Source organism: Ictidomys tridecemlineatus, chromosome 3 (assembly GCF_052094955.1).
Source record: "Ictidomys tridecemlineatus isolate mIctTri1 chromosome 3, mIctTri1.hap1, whole genome shotgun sequence".
In the NCBI taxonomy this organism is placed as follows: Eukaryota; Metazoa; Chordata; class Mammalia; order Rodentia; family Sciuridae; genus Ictidomys; species Ictidomys tridecemlineatus.
Window position 1 is genome coordinate 110,845,203 of NC_135479.1, and position 12,929 is coordinate 110,858,131.

General features: G+C 31.0%; 1 protein-coding gene across 1 annotated transcript in view; it reads right to left on the bottom strand.

Moving 5' to 3' along the window:
* Bche (butyrylcholinesterase) overlaps positions 1-12,929 on the bottom strand; it is a 68,731-nt gene that overhangs the window by 48,609 nt on the left and 7,193 nt on the right. The window lies entirely within an intron of this gene.

Here is a 12,929-nt window from a genome sequence, read left to right on the forward strand (position 1 = left end):
CTTTGATAATTTGTTGGTGGGAAAAAAATATGTTGTCTTGCTATTATAACATATATTATTATAAGCTATTCTCTGTAATACACATATGGAACATGTGCTATTTGGATAAGGTTTTAAGTTCATTTTTACAGATGGGATTAGAAGAAGAACAGGAGCAAGCAAAATACAAATAGGTAGCAATCACATTTAGGAAAGGCCAAAATTATGTTCTATCTTCTATTTGTAAGAAATCTAAAACATTGTAACTAAAGATGCAAACTTTGAATACTATTTAATATTATCACAGAATAATTTAATAATTTCTGCCAATAAATCAAATTTAAACATTTTCATATTTTTTGGGGGTGTTTTTGGTGCTAGAAGTTGAACTAAGGTCCTCATGTATACTAAGCATATACTCTACCACTTAGCTTCACTTCCAACCCTCATGAAATCTTTTAATGTAATAGAAAATGAGTTTTCAAAAACTAACTGAAATATATAAGGGTTAAAATTATCTGAAATTACAAATGGAGACATAGGATGTTGGGCTTTCATTAATATGGAATTTTAAAACTGCAGTAGCATTTGACTTTATTATTGTAAATATTTATGCCAAGAATATTAACTCATGAAACTTCACTAAACAAATGTTACTCAATATACAAGGATTGAAAGACCCCAGTATGTATTGAAGCAGGGGACTTCAATACATACTCCCAATGACAGGATATCCAAACAGAAAATCAGCAAAGAAACACCTGATTTAAACTATATTATAGACAAATGCTCTCAACAGACACCTACACACTAGTTTATCTACAATAGCTGAATATACTTTCTTTTCAGAGACTCATGAAACTTTCTCCAAAATTGATCACATATTAGGCCATAAAGTAAGCCTTAGCAAACAAAACAATTCAATGAAATAAATTTATAAATCTACAGCAAGAAAATCTACAGAAATTATACAAATATAAGGAAATGGAGCAATGTACTTTTGAATTATGAGTGGATCATTAAAGAAGTTAAGGGGAAATTTTAAAATTCTTAGAATCAAACAAAATACAAGCACAAGCTACAGGATACAGAGACAAGTTTACTGCTGTGAACACCCACATTTAGAGAGAGAGAGAGAGAGAGAGAGAGAATATCTAAAAAAAAAAAAAAAAACGAAATCCATTTTATGTAGCCATTACCACCCTGATATCAACTGGATAAGGACATTTCAAGAAAACAAAAGTATAGACTAGTACCACTGATGAATATAGATGTAAAAATCCTTCAAAAATAAGGAAATAAGATTCAACAACACTTGAAAAAGACAGTATAGCATGATCAAATTGGCTTCATTCCAAAGATGCAAAAATGACTCAACATGTTCACATCAATAGACACAATGTGTCATAGAGAGAACCAACAACAAAAGTGATCATCTCAATGGATGCAGAAATGTCATTCAAGAAAATTCAAGACAGCTTCATGTTAAAAACCTGGAAGGACATAGGAAGAGAAGCTATTTAAGACATCATAAAGCTATTGAGGACAATCCCAAAGTCAATACCATATTGAATGGAGAAAAAAACAAAAGTATTTCCTCTAAAATCAGGAAAACTTTAAGGATGTTCACTCTCAGCACTCTTATTAAATGCAGTACTTGAGATGTTAGCCAGTGAAATTGGGCAAGAAAGATACGTAAGAGGTTTACAAATAAGAAAATAAGAAATAAAATATACATAGATGATATGATCCTATATTGATGGACCATAAATGTTCCACCAGAAAACTTCTAGATCTAAGGATAAATAAATTCAGCAAAATGGCAGGATGAGAAATCCACACACAGAAATCAATTACTTTATAAAAACACCAACAATTAATCCACTGTGAAAGAAATCAGCAAAATAAAATCCAATCATAATAGGTTTAAAAAATTAACTACATAGGCATAAATCTATTCAAGGAGGTGAAAAATCTCTAAAAGTAAAATTATAAAATGCTGAAGAGAGAAATTTTAGAAGACACTATGAGAGGAAACACCTCACAAACTCATGGATTGGCAAAATTAATATTACCAAATGGCCTTGAGGAGATAATTCTAAGTGAAATTAGCCAATCCCCAAAAAACAAATGCCAAATGTTTTCTCTGATATAAGGAGGCTGATTCATAGTGGGGTAATGAGGTGAATATGGGAGAAATAGACACTCTAGATACGGCGGAGGGGTGGGAGGGGAAAGGAGGAGGCATGGGGTTAGAAATGATGGTGGAATGTCATGGACATTATTATCCAAAGTACATCTATAAAGACACAAATTGGTGTGAATATACTTTGTATACAACCAGAGATCTGAAAAATTGTGCTTTTTATGTGTAATATGAATTGTAATGCATCCTGCTGTCATACATAAAATTAAATAAAAAGTTAATAAAAAGATTCTAAAAATATTATCAAATGGCCATATTACTCAAAGGCATCTATATAGATCAATATAATCCTCATCAAATTAGCCATGACATTATTCACAGAACAAGAAGAAACAGTTAAAAGATCCATATGGAAAGGCAAAAGATGCAGAATTGAAAAAGTTTAATCTTGAGGTAAAAGAGGATTGCTGCTGGATGCAGTGGTGCATGCCTGTATTCCCAGTGGCTTGGGAGGCTGAGGTAGGAGGACTGTGAATTCAAATCCAGCCTCAGCAAAGACGAGGCAATAGTCAACTCAATGAGACCCTGTCTCTAAATAAAATACAAAATAGGGCTGGGGATGTGGCTTAATGGTAGAATGCCTCTGAGTTCAATCCCCAACCCCCACAAAAGAGGCATACATTGGTGGAAGCATCTTCACACCTAATTTTAAACTATACTGCAGAGCCTTAGTATCAAAACCAGCATGCTCCTTTCATAAGTACAGACACATTAGACCAATGGAACAGAATTGAAGACACAGAGGCAAACCCACACAGTATAGTTACCTTATTTTTGACAAAGTTGCCAAAAAGATATGCTAGAGAAAAGACAATCTCTTTAACAAATTGTTTTGGGAAGACTGGATATCCAGGTATAGGAGAATAAAAGTATGTCCATATTTTTCAATCTGTACAAAAATAAACTCAAAAGACAGAAACTTTTCAACTGCTTAGAAGAAAATACAGAGGCAACCCTTTTAACACAGAGGCACAAGCAGGAATTTCCTGAATACAAAATCTACAGCTCAGGAAATAATTAGCAAGGATCAATAAATGGGATAAGGACAAACTAAAAACTTTTTGTCAGCAAAGGAAGCAACAGCATGAAGAGACTGCCTACAAAATTCTTTGCCAGTCACTCTTCTGAGGATTAGTTTTCCCAATATAAAAAATTCAAATATTCAATATCAAAAAATACCCCAAATAATATATTCAACTGAATTGACCATACACTTCTCAAAAGAAGACATGCAAAAGGGCAACAATTACATGAAAAAAAATTTCAACATCTTTAGCTATCATGGAAGTACAAATCAATTCTACAATGAGATTCCATTTCACTCCATTCAAAATGGCTATTATCAAATTATAATAAATGCTGGTGAAGAGGTAGGGAAAAAGAAACCCTTATATACTGCTAATTGGAATGTAAATTAGTGAAGACACTAAGGAAGTTACTTTGGAGCTTCCTCAAAACTAAAAGTAGAACTACTATATTTTGCAGCTAACCCACTCCTGGGTATTTAGCCAAAAGAGTTAAAGTCTCAATAGATGTATAACTATGTTCATTATGACATGGTTCACAGTAGTAAAGTTATAGAACCAGCCTAGGTGACTGTGAACAAGTGAATTTTATAAAGAAAATGTGGTGTATTTACACACTGGCATTTTATTCAGTAATAAAGAACAATGAAAATTATGTTATTGGCAGAAAATTAGATGGAACTGGAGAGCATTCTGTTAAGTGAATAAGCCAGACACAGAAAGAAAAGTACCATAGATGTTCTCTCATATGCATAAACATTTAGGTGCATAAAAGAAAAGAAAGACAGGAAGTAGAAGAGAGACCCAAGGGTAGAAAAAGGGGGTTGGAGGAGGACGAAGGAGAGGCCAAGTGGAGATACTGGGAATAAAATTGATCAAATTATAGTATGTGTATGTATTAATAAGCCACAGTGAAATTCACCATAGTATAATTCCTATAACCCACAACACTAGAAACTGTAGGAAAAAGTAAAGAACTTTGGAAATAGCAAGTATATGTAGAAATATAAAAGATTTTTTGTGTGTTTGCCAATTTACTTAGATATAACGGATTAATGAAGTAAAAAGTATTATAAATATAGGCTTACTTTACATATTGTTATAAAACACAGCAAGAATAAGGAAAACATGGAAGAGAATACATTAAATGATCTTGAAAATTTTTTACATATGTAAAGTGGTGAGTCAGAAAAAGAAAAAAGAAAAAATGATTTATAAAATAGAAAATAGGTAGTGAAAAAGTGGGATGTGTTGAGGTCAAGTTTTAAGGTGTTCAAAGTTAACTCTTAACAGTTGTTGGCTCTAAATTCATCATGAAGAAATGTTAAAAGTAAAATTAAAAAGTCTATATAAAATAAATTCAATATTAAAAATGCTCACTAAATTTTTAAAAACCTGCAAAGAAAGAATATAAAAGATTAATAAGAGCACAGTGATAGACTTTAACAAACTATATCAATAATTACATTAGATATCAAAAACATTAAAAACAAATAATATAAAAAAAAACTTATTTTAGAATATATAGATAAGTTTAACTTAAAAGGATGAAACAACATCTGTTATGCAAACATAAACATGGAAAATGTGGCATATCTCTATATTAGAATTAGCTAGACAAAGGGGGATATTATACATTGATGAAGCAGTCAATTAATCATGAATCCATAATAATAAAATGTTCACACACAAGATAACCTAGATTTAAAACACTAAAAGAAAAATTTTAGGCAAATAAATAAAACCACAATTATAACTGGGGATCTTACCACTTTTCTCAGAGTACTTGAAACACACAGAAAATATCAGTACACATATTAGAAGATCTGAACAATCATAATATATTTAAATTTCAGGATTAATCCTAAGAAACAATGAAAGTATAAATAATTTTCAAAAGGGAGAAATTTTATAGAATATATTATCTTGTAAGAATTGATTTAAATCAGAAGAGCATAAGAATAAGGGTCCTAAAAATTCCCAAAATATTGGAAATTAATTATCAGACTACTGATGAACCCATAGGTAAAACAAATACTAAAGGAACATTCAAAATTATATTAATCATAATGAAAAATATAATGTATCATAATTGCTGGAAGAAACTGAAGTAATGCTTAGAAGGAAGCATAATTTAAACATCTGTATTACAAAAGAAAAAAGTGCCTAAAAATTTACCTACTTATGAAGAAGCTAAAAAAGAGGATTAAAATTAACCCTAGTAGACATAAAGAAGAAAATTATTCAACAAAAGGCAATGAAATTGAAAAGGATAAAATTAGACTAAAATAATTCTTTGAAAAGACTAAAAATATTTAAGCAAGAATAATCAAGGGATTGAAATGAGAAAATTAAGAATTTCAAGAAGGAAAACACAATATACAATAAAATATTACCAATAAGGGAATATTATGCACAATTTAATGCCAAGAGATTTGATAACTTTGATTAATTGCAAAAATATCATAAAAATGTAAACTACCAATAATGAATCTAGAAGAGCTGGAATATCTAGATAGCACTGTCTCAATCAAAGTGCTAGATTTATAATACAAAAATTTAATTACCAAAAAGGCATTAGATTTAAATGGCTTCACTAATAAAGCATATTAAATATCAAAGGAATAATGCCTATGATGTGCAATGTCCAAACTTTGAAGCAGAAGGAAGAATATTCTGATACTTCACTCTTAATAATTAAAGAAAATAAAAATGTATATTGATCATCCTCATGAATAAGAGGAAAACTTCTCAACAAATTATATTTATTATTGTCAAAACAATCCAGAAATACATTAAGAAGACAGTATATTATGACAAGTTGTTTGTATCCTTGGAATGCAAGACTGTTTCAGTATTCAAAAGTTGGATCAATGTAACTCACCACCTTAACAGAATTAATAAGAAAAACAAAATAACAACAAAAATGTGTAGCCTTCTAAATAGAAGCAGACAGAGCATTCATTATCATTTAACATCCTTAAAGTCTTTTAAGAAACTGGAATTATAGGGGGAATATCTTCAATTTGATGAAAAGAAAAACTTGTTATTACTGAAAATAGAGTCAGCCCTGTTATCCACTGAGGATACATTCCAAGAATGCCAATGGATGTCTGAATGACAACTCCTAAATTTTAAATTTTCATTCTGAGCATTATGATGAAATCTCACTTTTTTCTCCTCTGTCCCACCTGGGACATAATATAATATATTATAATATAATATATTTATATTGATATGTTATAATATATATGATATATAATATTTTTCTATGTACACATTTATATGATAAACTATAATTTATTAATTATATACGGAGATTAATAACTAATAATAAAATAGAACAATTATAACAATGTACTATATAAATGTTATGTGGATGTGGTCTCCCATTTTCTCAACTGCCAAAGGATGGAAAAGATACCATGTGGTTACAAAGGAATGATTCATGTTCCAGGTTGGGCATGTCGTCATGTTAGTCAGAAGGATAATTTAAAGCTTAGGAGTTGCTATTTCTGAACTTTCTAATAATATTTTAATTATATGGGTTATTGCAGATAAATGAAACCTTGGAAAGTAAAACTGTATAAAGTTGTACTACTGTAGGGAAACAATAAACACATCTTCTAAGATTTAAAGAAATACTATATACTGCACCTCTATTATTACTATTGCTTTAAAATCATAATGAAATAACAAATCAGCAACAAGGAAAATAAAAACACAAATATTGATAGGAAAAAGGCAAAATGTCTACCAAAATTTTTTAAAAATGGTTTTTTTATCACCAATGAAGTGATCCTTAATAACTCTATAAAATGACTGAAATTTCTAGACTTGGAGGCATATGCCTATAATCTAAGTTAACTTTATTTCCACTAAAGTTCACTTATTATTATCATTTTGCTTTTCATAAAGCCAACTCTCAACACATATTACAAATTATCATTTTCTCTATTCAGTTATACAAATATAAACCAGAGGGCTAAAGTAACAGAATCACAAGTTCTAGGATAGCTGATATCCCTAAGTGAGATCCTGTCTCAAAATAAATTGAAAAGGACTGGAGGCAGAGCTCAGTCCTCACTTATGTTAAGTGTAGGTCCACAGTTCAATCCCATTTCCAAAACTATAACAATAATAACCACAACAGCAGCAGCAGCAAAAACAACTAAAATTAGTATTGACATTGTGAGGTTCATTCTGTAATGTCAATATAAAAATTAATTATAATTTCCATGTATCAGCAAAACCTAAATTGAAAAATAAAATTTAAAAATATGTGTAATCTTTGTTGATAAATTGAAACATATACAAGACCTTTATACAGAAATCTTTTAAATTCTATTTGAAGCAAAAAAACAAAATAACATTACAAACATCATATTCATGGATTTGGAAAGCCATAATGTTAAGATCAACACTTTCTTCAATTTTATCAATAACTGTAACATACTAACTAAATTTTTAATAAGAATGTGAAGTTAATTAAGAAATTCAATCCACAAAGTTACAACTATCTTATATTCGATAAAGGGGCTAAAAGCATGCAATGGAGGAAGGATAGCATTTTCAACAAATGGTGTTGGGAAAACTGGAAATCCATATGTAACAAAATGAAACTGAATCCCCTCCTCTCACCATGCACAAAAATTAGCTCAAAATGGATCAAGGACCTTGATATCAAATCAGAGACTCTGCGTATGATAGAAGAAAAAGTTGGCTACGATCTACATATTGTGGGATCAGGCTCCAAATTCCTTAACAGGACACCCATAGCACAAGAGTTAATAGCAAGAATCAACAAATGGGACTTACTTAAACTAAAAAGTTTTTTCACAGCAAGAGAAACAATAAGAGAAGTAAATCGGGAGCCTACATCATGGGAACAAATTTTTACCCCCCACACTTCAGATAGAGCCTTAATATCCAGAGTTTACAAAGAACTCAAAAAATTGGACAATAAGACAACAAATAACCCAATCAACAAATGGGCCAAGGACCTGAACAGACACTTCTCAGAGGAGGACATACAATCAATCAACAGATACATGAAAAAATGCTCACCATCTCTAGCAGTCAGAGAAATGCAAATCAAAACTACCCTAAGATACCATCTCACTCCAGTAAGATTGGCAGCCATTATGAAGTCAAATAATAACAAGTGCTGGCGAGGATGTGGAGAAAAGGGTACTCTTATACATTGCTGGTGGGACTGCAAATTGGTTCGGCCAATTTGGAAAGCAGTATGGAGATTCCTGGGAAAGCTAGGAATGGAACCACCATTTGACCCAGTTATTGCCCTTCTTGGGCTATTCCCTGAAGACCTTAAAAGAGCGTACTACAGGGATACGGCCACATCGATGTTCATAGCAGCACAATTCACAATAGCTAGACTGTGGAACCAACCCAGATGCCCTTCAATGGATGAATGGATTAAAAAATGTGGCATTTATACACTATGGAGTATTACACAGCACTAAAAAATGACAAAATCATGGAATTTGCAGGGAAATGGATGGCATTAGAGCAGATTATGCTCAGTGAAGCTAGCCAATCCCTAAAAAACAAATACCAAATGTCTTCTTTGATATAATGAGAGCAACTAAGAATAGAGTAGGGAGGAAGAGCAGGAAGAAAAGATTGACATTAAACAGAGGCACGAGATGGGAGGGAAAGAGAGAGAAAAGTGGAATTACATGGAAATGGAAAGAGACCCTCATTGTTATAAAAAACTACATAAAAGAGGTTGTGAGGGGAATTGGAAGAAAAATAAGGAGAGAAATGAATTACAGTAGATGGGATAGAAAGAAAAGATGGGGGGGAGGGGGATAGTAGAGGATAGGAAAGGTAGCAGAATACATCAGTCACTAGTATGGCATTATGTAAAAATGTGAATGTGTAACCTATGTGATTCTGCAATCTGTATTTGGGGTAAAAATGGGAGTTCATAACTCACTTGAAACTATTGTTCGAAGTATGATATGTCAAGAGCTTTGTAATGTTGTGAACAACCAATAAAAAAAAAAAAAAGAAAGAAATTCAAACCTAGGACTGACATGCTTTTCAAGAAAAATTTTATTTTTAAATTAAATTTTATGTTTTTAAATGATTCAATTTAAAACCATACTATGTAGACATATTACTGAAGACATACTGGCATAAAAATAGATATTGGTTACCTAGTAGAACAAATAAATTGTCCTCAGTTATATCCACACACATATGGTCAACTGATTTTGAAAAAAATTTCCAACATAATTACATAGCTAAAGAAGTATCTTTTCCAATAAATAATAATGAAATATGTAAGTATTTCTATGAAAAATAATTAAATTAAAAATTCTGCTCTATATATTATTAAGAAAGTCATTTAAAAATTCATAGTCATGATGCCGACTAGGAGAAAGTGTTCAAAATCAATAGAATTTTTATACTAAATATATAAGACCCTTACAATTCACTGATAAGTAAAACCTAATTAAAAATAGGAAATACATTGAGTTCAATATATATATAAAATACAAGTGACCACTAAACATGTGAATACAGGTTCTATTTCATTAGTTATCAGTTAATAGTAAAACCACTGTGGTATCACAGTACAAAGCCAGCAGAAGAGCTAACAGGGAAGACTGACAATTGCAAATGTTGCTAAAGTTGTGAACCTATTGGAGCTCTGGCACATTTTTTTTTTCTGGAAATATGGTATTCTCAACTAAAGAAAACTAAATAAAGACAATTTCTAGAATAGATAAGTATGTACTTACTGACTTCCCAGAAATATCTTTCCTAGTTCTTCACCACTCAAAAAGAGAAAAGAATATTTATCTACAAACATCTTATGCAGAATATTTATGGACACTTTATTCATAATATTCCCAAGCAGAAAACAAATTGTAGATGAATGACCATACTATGGCATAATCTTCCATGAGGAATAGCAATCACCAGGAGAGTAAGAAATAAACTTCTGATTCATAGGACAGAGATGAGTTGAAAATATATCATGCTAACAAAAGATGTCAGATACAAGATTATACCTTGCTAGTACTACCTCACCCCCAAGTGAAACATTCAAAATGAGATCAGACATGGGATGGATGGATGATAATTTCCCCTCTTGAGAGCTAAAGAGTTGGAACATCATGACTGTGGTCAGATTTCCAAACTTAACATTTACAAACTTTATTTCCACTGAAGTCCATTTATTATTATCATGTTGCTTGCCATAAAGTCAACTCTCAACATATATGACAAATTATCATTTTCTCTGTTCGATCATGCAAATATAAACCAGAAAGGAACTTCCTTTTCTAAAGTAACATCTTGTTATGGTTATAATAATATACTATGTTGATTTTAAACTTCAGTATTTTATAATACCTGTTTTATGAATTTATCATTGTAATTCAAAAGTAAACCTTTTATTTCCATTTAAAATATTAATCATACCTGCCTTTCAGAAGGGTTATATTTTTTCTATTATGCCAAAGATTCTCTTATTCATTTGCTGTTATGTTTATATAAAAATGTGTTTAACATATCACATTCTTACTGTTCTCCACTATGACAAAATATAGATTCCTTCATAATTTCAACAAGTAAAATATTAAATCCTTTACAAATTATGAACGTGCATGTTCAAAAAATATTTTTCTTTAAATAATTTGCAAATTCTATTGTAAGAAAAATTCAAAACATTGAAATTATCCCATGTGGATATAGGTTTTAGGCAGAGAACAGAATGAGACATAAGTAATTCTAATGTAGCTCAAAAATAATATGATGCTTCTTGTCTTGAGTAGACATTCAGATGAATGTTGAGAAGACATAAACTACTTCACAGTTACAGAAAATATAATAACCCACATATCTTGAAAGAATTTTTTAAAAATTTAAACTATTTTTCACTATCATTCAATCATTAACCAAATCTTTAAATATGATATACCCATCTCAGTTCTTTAATGAGTCTTCATCAAAATCATACTTTCTATTTCAAGAAGTTGTAATTTAATATAGTTTAGAAGAATTGGCTTATATTGAAGGCAAGGATATAGATAATTTATAATTAATCTCCATGAAAAAAAAGATGTTAAAAGAAATTGTACTAGGTAGTAAAGAAACACTGAATGACATGTGTAGTTGATCAGCATCTTACAAAGAGAAGGATTCAGTCATTGAAAGTGAAAAGTGTAGGTGTTTTAATGGAGACACACAGCAAGAGCACAGCTGCAGGGCACAGTTCTGCTTGGAGTCTGCATTCCTGAGAGAACTGGTCTACCACATATCCAGATGTTGTTAGATAATGTGTGTTGCAGAGAGATTATAGAAGCCCTTAAAAACTACATGGAAAATTTATAACTTTACACACAGTGAATACGTACCATGCAGTTTTGAGAATAATATGATGTAACTGATAGTGCAGAATGATCCATATAATAACATGGAAATGAAGAATTCCAAATGGAAGGTAAATTAAGAACACCAGAAAGCAATTATATCATTATCAACATTATGTTTAATTATTAAAGAAATTGTCACAGATTAATTAAACAAGCAATCAACTTTTATGATTGATACATGGACATACACTCCCTTTAAAACAGGTTCTATAAATTTCTATTTTTTATTATTCACAATAATATAAACTACTTTAATGTCTAAAATTCTTTTGAGAATATACATGTAGTGAAAAAGAAAAGATTCTAATTTTACATGAATGCACCCCAATTCAAAAATATATTCCTACCGATTACAGTTGCTCCTTGATTTATGAATGGGGTATGTCCTCTTAGCACCTTGATTTATGATGGGGTTATATCCTGATAAAGCCATTGTAAATTGAAAATATCATAAATCAAAGAACACATTGAATGCACCTAAGCTACTGAGCAAGCTATGGTTTAGCAACACAGTAGCCTATAGTTTATCCCCTGTTTACTCTTGCTTTCTTTTTTTTCTTCCTGGGAGCTGAGACTTGCTGCCGCTGTCCAGCATCCTAAAGAGTACCCTGCCTAATTCTGCTGGCCCAAGAAGACATCAAAATTCAAAATTCAAAGTACCGTTTCTATTGAATGGTATCACATTTGCAAAACTGTAGGTTAAAAAAAATAGACAAAGCATAATTGGAACCATCTATAACTCACTAAGTACATGTATTTTCTTCTGACTTTTGAAGACATAATATTGCAATATTTATAATACATAAGAAAAATATATTCTAGGGCAAAGTCTCTGATTATCTAACATCAACCATAAGACCTCTTTGGAGAACAGCTTAGCTAAACATGAAGATTCTCATAGGTCCTGTCAAACACAGACTCTCTGAGAGCTCTAACAAATCTGTTAGGGAAAATGAATTTATAGAATGAACAATACTGTGTATTTTGGATAATCTGAGTGCAAATTCCATCAGCACCTTGTCCCTTCATTTTCCTGAGCAAAGATTATCACTTCATGTAGCAGAAACCACTCTACAAGGCTTAGAAACATAAAAAAGATATATTTTTCTACTCTTGCCTAAATCTGTGAACATTGTAAACTTGAGGCTTAGAAAGCACTATAACAAAAAATTCAATTGTTCAGGCAAGCAGCTATTTCCATACAAATTTTGACTAGCATTGTTAAAGTACTCTGCAATAGTTTGGAAATGAAATCAAGAAATACTTTCATGAAAATTCTATGATGATTTCTGCAAAGCACTCTGATACAAA